Source organism: Haliotis asinina, chromosome 10, assembly GCF_037392515.1.
Source record: "Haliotis asinina isolate JCU_RB_2024 chromosome 10, JCU_Hal_asi_v2, whole genome shotgun sequence".
NCBI lineage: Eukaryota > Metazoa > Mollusca > Gastropoda > Lepetellida > Haliotidae > Haliotis > Haliotis asinina.
Window position 1 is genome coordinate 42,548,710 of NC_090289.1, and position 6,905 is coordinate 42,555,614.

Consider the following 6,905-nt stretch of genomic DNA (forward strand, 5'->3'; position numbering starts at 1 on the left):
GAAAATCTCTGCAACATGTAGAAATCGTTGGTCATGCTGATTAGTCAGTGCTCTGTAAGAAAATTTGTTTACGGATTGATGGACCCTGAGAAATTAAAAGGAAGAACATACATGTACTGACCATGGTAAATTGTAATGTTGGAAGTACAGCTTCTATCAAGCTTTTGGATCTGTGTATAAAAGCTAGGTTACTGTCAGTAAACATTGTCTACAACTTGTAGGATATCTTACTCAATAATACCATCAAGATTAACAAAAAAGGAATTTTGGCAAAATGTTTAATTGTAAGACAGGAAATTGTCTTGTCAAATCATGAATGAATTCCACAATCAAAACAGTTCTATGATTAATTCCTTAGTCAATTCTGCCTTCCTGGTGAATATGAATCAGTCGATTGATGGTGTATAACTATTTTATGCCATTGGGGGACCCTTTGTTTCATCCCTGTTCCATACTGTCATTTAGCGATGTATGTCCTATGTCAAGTGAGTGAGTGTATGTTTGTTGATTTTGAAGTTAATCTCTATGTTATTGTTGCATATTAATTGAGATTTAGAGAAAGACTCTGTTGTGTTGATTGTTGAATTTGAGAAATTTGAGTAAACTACTTAAGCTCATTTGAAACTTTGATTTTGTAAGGATTTCCTGCATGCCTTGAACGGTAGTGGTTTTGTTCGAAGTCGATGTTTGTGACTGTGGCACTATACTTGCAAGATTGGTTCAGATTGTATGGTAAAAAATTCTGTGACAAATTCAAGGTCTTTGCTCAGGAGGTTTTCTTAAAAGATTCTCCAAGAGGCCATAACTGGATCAAATTGTTGAACTGTGCGTGTGATTTGAGTTCACCTGCAGCAGCTGTACACAGGGGAGACAACTTGTCCCCAGGGTTGGCAACTTGTTCCCAAGGGAGACAACTTGTTCAGGCATTGGGTAGTAAACTGGTATGGTGTCTATATTCCAAATAGGTTAGCTTCATTTCTACCTCTGGTAACAACTGTGAATACATAACAACTTCCTGTATCTAATACTCCCATTTTATTCAAAATTATATTTTCTTATTTTTGTTTGATTTCAAATTGGTTTAGTAGTTTTGTACATACAATCTTGACAGGACAATGATGGATAGAATATCAATACAAATGTAATAATTGTCTGCTGTTCACGGCTTCATCATGTGCTTTGTAGTCAGCTGTGTAATATGGCCTCGGCATCAATAATGTCATCATTTTGTCAAAAACATGAGTATCGTATTCATCAGTACATCAGTTTGAGATGTGTGAATTTATTAGAACTAAATTGGGTCTTTGTATTTGATGAACTAAGGTTGTGATTAGACATGGCTTTTGTTGTCCTTGCTCATATGTTATTAACTGTTGTGTTAATATGCACTTGGAGACTTGAAAAGCATAGAAACTGTTGATAGGTTTAGGACATATCTTCAAAAGACTGTAGGTTTTGTCGTGTGCAGTTTTGTACAGCCCATGCAGCTAAGCCATCTCATTTGGCGAACAGGGCAGTCTGGCCCACTTTCTCAAAGCCGTCTTCATGTAAGGTGATCGTAACTTTCAAACCTTAGCACACTCAGTCATAGTGTTATTTTTGGATCATGAAAACATCTGTGCATTAGTTCCATGATCAAAACAAATATTTGATTAATTCCTCAGTTATTCAGCCTGCCTGGTGAATATCAGCCGTATTGTTAAAGGTTGTTTTGTATTACACACCGGCTTGATAACCCATGCTTGATGGAATACTTGATCACCTTACAAGATCAAATCTGCACAACATTGTTGTGATAATAATCTCAAATATGGTCAAATATCAAGAACAACTTCATTTGATTCATTGCAGTCTTTTCAGGAAGTGTTACAAAGTAAATTGTACATGCGTTTTCAGAGTGATTCAGTACAGAATATGTTAGATGTGAAACAATATCATGTACAGAACTTATTTCTACACAGTGATCCTGAAACAAGTCAAACTATCACAGTGTTCCAGGCATCATAATCCACCCAACATCATTGATAGTATATGATGATTTGTTGTGTAAAATTTAAGTTCGTTTGATTGTGAACTTTGTGTTTGTGAAAGACTATAGAACCTTGTTCAAATGATCAGATTTCTCAGGCCTCTGGTAAGAGAGTTGACAATCTACTCAAATATTAAAGCATTCTCTAGGATTATATATTCATGACCCTGAGGCTTATAGTCCCATAACACACTCATACAGAATCCTGGGTTGTGCAGAGTTACATTCCTTTGCTTGTCAGGATATGCTGTTAAGCAGTTCAAAGCCAGATATGATCTTTAAATGATCCTTTGTCTTTTAGAACTAAACCTGTGCTTAATAATTTTACCTCTTGACTGGTTACTTTTTGACTGAACGCCTAAACGACACTGTGCACAAAACCAAACTAATTTTGCATCGATTCTATGCAAATAAGGTTGAGTTAGGGGTGTAAAAACACAGTAATGGATGTATTGCTGTTTGTTTCTCTGACACATAGTATGTGTATGTTTTCAGTACTTACAGCTTTGTGTACCCTCCATTCCTTCACTGGAGCAGGATAGCTAAATGGTGAAAGCATTCACTGGTCTCACAAAAGTCCTGGGTTCGACTACCCACATGGGTACAATGTATGAAGCCCATTTCTGGTGTCTGTCGTCTTCATACTTCTAGAATATTGCTAAAATTGGCGTAAAACTATACCTCTCATTCTTCCACAAACTGAGAACACATTCAACCTTCATGAAATGTACTTGTGATTTATGTCTATTTTCAGTAAGCAGATTGAATGTCCACATAGATCATGAGAGATTATATGACAAAAAGCAGATTCAAATCACTAACTAATGAACCACCTGGTAGTTTTACTGTTGAAGTTTTTCCTGTGAGCAATAAGTGGTGCCCCTCTGCTGGATGTACTCAGAGTTACCTCCCTTTGGACTCAGACATTGTAGTCATGAGTTCAAATCCCTGTTGTCCTTAATAATGTTTCGAGGTTTCTCAGCACCACACTCATGCTTTTAGGTTCCACTATATTGTTAGACATGTGAGACCATGTCAATTCATGCTATCCCATCAAAACGAAACTAAAACGCCATGATATGATTACTGTTACACGTGTAAGTCCAACTCATTCAGCGATTAATGAAAGCAGAGCAGTTAATGAGAGACAGAGGAATGCGGTGGACACAATACCTTGAAGCATTGTCATTGAACATGAGCCAACACCTTTGTCTCCAGCCATGTGTACAAACTAAAATATCTCCACAGTCATTAGTTTTGGATAATTCTAAGAGTTATCAGAGCACTTGCACATGAAGCAAAACCAGGTTGCCCTTCATTGGCCAAGTCTTTGTTTATGCTATTTCATATCTATGCCTTGTCATGCAAATTTATTCTTCTTCAAACTGTATAATACAAATGTATATTGTACATATTTATTGGAGCTGTCTAGTTGACGATGACCATCACTGTACTTGTCTCATGGTGTTAAGAGAGACTTCATACATACATACATACATATATATATATTTTACCCCGTGTGTATATTTAGGAAAATCTGATGTATAAACTGTATCCTTTTGGTGCTTCATAGTTGGAGAGTAATTATCAATGCACTACTGAATGAAATGTAAATTTGCCTTTTTATGTGACAAAAATGTGAATATATAGCTAAGAGATTTAATGAGAACAGAATTATTGAATTTCTCAGTGTTGATGATTTAATGATAAGCTCTGGCCTGCTTCTGTGGTGAGATGAATATTTACTGTCATCTGTGTTTCTCTCCATACAATTCTCTGTGATGGCGCTGCAATATGTCACAGGTATAAAGCTGTTATTGTTTTAAAGAGCAAGGGAGAGAGGGAGGGACCCATTTAGTGTTGTTGCAATTTAACTTGGGGGTGAGGATGTACAAAGTTCACTAACCTATGAAGATTGGGGTTAGTAGCCAACTGAATCGGGGTCACATTTCTTTTCAACTCTTCCATGTTTTTAACCCATGAAGATCCAAGTTAGAGTGAGTGAGTGAGTTTAGTTTTACACTGCACTCAGCAATACTCCAGCTATGTGGCGACAGTTTGTAAATAATCGAGTCTGGACCAGACAATCCAGTGATCAACAACATGAGCATTGATCTGTGCAATGGGGAACCAATGACATGTGTCAACCAAGTCAGTGATCCTGACCACGCGATCCTGTTAGTCGCCTCTTACAACAAACACAGTCGCCTTTTATGGCAAGCATGGATTGCTGAAGGCCTATTCTACCCCGGAACCTTCACGGGTCAATCCAATTTAGAACTGGTCTTCAGTAACCCATCATTATTATAAGAAGCAACAAACAGGATTAGGTGGTCAGGGTAGCTGACTTCCTGGACACAAAATCATATCCCAATTGCGTAGATCAATGTGCATGCTGTTGATCATAGGATTGTCTTGTCCAGACTCGATTATTTACAAACCACTGCCATGTAGTTTGAATATTGCTGATAGCAGAGTTGAACAACAACAACCAACCATCCAGTACATTACAGGACCATCCAGCATATTACAGATACGATACTTAAATGAAGTAAATGCCATGACAGGTTGATTGCAGTAACGGAATTGGGTATTCTGAGGGTTCATCTGTTTTTGGTAATAAATATCCACTTTAAGATTTCCTACCTTGATATATGCATTTCTAAATTTAGGCAAATTGGTGAATGTTTAAATTCCTCTATCAATTCCCTGTGAATTTGGGATATTTAGGAAGCTGATGGCTTCAAATTCGAACTGTGACAGCTGGGTGGGTGGTCCAGTGGTTTAAGTGTTTGTTTGTCATGACATCAGTCTGGGTTTTGTTCCTTCGAATGTGGGGATGTGGTTCTGTCTTCCCCTGTCATGATCCTGTTGGAATATCACTATCTGCAGCATAATACACAACTCACTTTGATCATTGACATTATCTCAAGAACTTATGTTGAATATCGTGTCAGCAATATTTTGATTTTGAATGAAAAGTATGTTTGTATGTCTTTATGATCATGGAGTTGTCTTGCAGCAGTATTACAGAGATTGTATTGGGAGGTATCGTCTGTGTGTAGCACTTGTGTTTTCATTGGTTGTCTTGTGGAAAGTTTGCTTTCTAAGCTCACCAAATGGATTTATCCCTATTATCTATATTTTAATGACCAGATATGCAAGTGTTTGTGTAACATTTGAGTTTGAGTATTGCAGCTGATATGAATGTACAGATGTGTTTTAATGGTTCAAATGTGTTCCCCTTCTTGAAAATCGTTTGTAATTTAAACCATTTACATGTAAATTATGGTTTGATTCCGATGAAAATGAGTTTCAGATTACCAGTGTTTGCCAGCCATAGAAAGCTTGTTCTAACTCAACATTGATATAAATGTAATTATTAAATATGGCACATCTTTGTAGAGAACTTGAATCAAGTCTAAATTATCAGCTTTGTAGATGTACTTTAATCACTTTAACAAAGAATTCTTTCTATGAATATTGCTGCATTGTTTTTCAGAAAGTGTGACGTTATTCTTCAGGCTTCATTAGCAAAATCTATTTAGCAATACACTAATGTGTTCTTGTATTCTTGAGGGATGGGGAGGGAGGTAAAAGCATTCACTTTTCATGCTGAAGACTTGGGTTCGATTTCCCACATGAGTACAAAGTGTGAAGTCCATTTTTGGTGTTCACCACCGTGATATTGCTGGAATATTGCAAAAAGTGGTTTGAAAGTAAACACACTCATTACGGTTATGAAGAAAATGTTTTTTAACAGTCCCTCGCAGTAAGCATGTTTTCAGTCATGTTCTCTCAGGTGTGTCACATGGTTAAATTGTTTGTATTCTGTGAATGTCTTATATTTGTGTGCAAACATTTGTTGGAAATATATACGTAAATGTGACAATAGTTGATCCAACTTTTTATGTCAACTGATTCCCTTTTATCAGACATTTTTATTTTCAATATTTCAAATACATACATTTGAAGTTTGACTCATGGAATAGTTCACAGTTTGGGTAACCTGTGTATTTCTGTTCATAGTGTTTTGAACCTCTGTCATCTGTCAATTTTCTTAAAGAATTCAACATTTTTGCTCTAATTTGCCCAATGGAAGATTGAATTAATTTGCTCTGTTTTTAGCCCTAATTAATATGAAGTTTGGAATAACTTGTGTTGTTCAATTATTGTTCGGTTGCGTTGTTTTAGGTGATTCATTGATGCAAGGATTGTAATGTGCAATAACTGTATCTTCTTGATAGACAAACTGGATGTAGACATATGTGCTTTCTCAAACTTCTCGGATAAATGTATGTCGCATGAATTACGAGTATGAAACCCTAAATCTACTGACGAAGAAAGAAATGGGGTTCAACTGTCATTTAGTAGTGTTTGAATTCAGTTTATTGGTATGATTTCAATGTTTATTGCCTGATTTGACAAGATGAATAGCCTCCAGTAAATAGAAATTATAGTTTTGGGTCTTGTAAAGGTTTGCACCTATAAGGGGTTGCAATAGCCACGTCTGCTCTTTTAAAACTTTCCTCAAAAGATCAAAAGTGGGTTATTTTTTAGTAAACTTACTTGTTGCAGAGTTGCATCATTTGTATGCAGTCAACTGGTCTGGTACCAGTTGGTTTGAGAATGTCGTAAATGTTTGTAATTGGCATCACCTTGAACCTTGAGGTGACCTTGAACTTGATCTGAGATGTGGTGATACCACAGGAATTTGATGTTCTTGCAGGGTAGTTTCATGTTCAAATTAGAATTTGGAACTTCTGAAATTAATGATATACTGAAAAGCAGAATTAACCTGTATTTTCAAATTGACCTTCAATCTGATTTGAGAGGTGAATCACAGAAACTCTCCCCATGTAACTTTCTGTTGTAT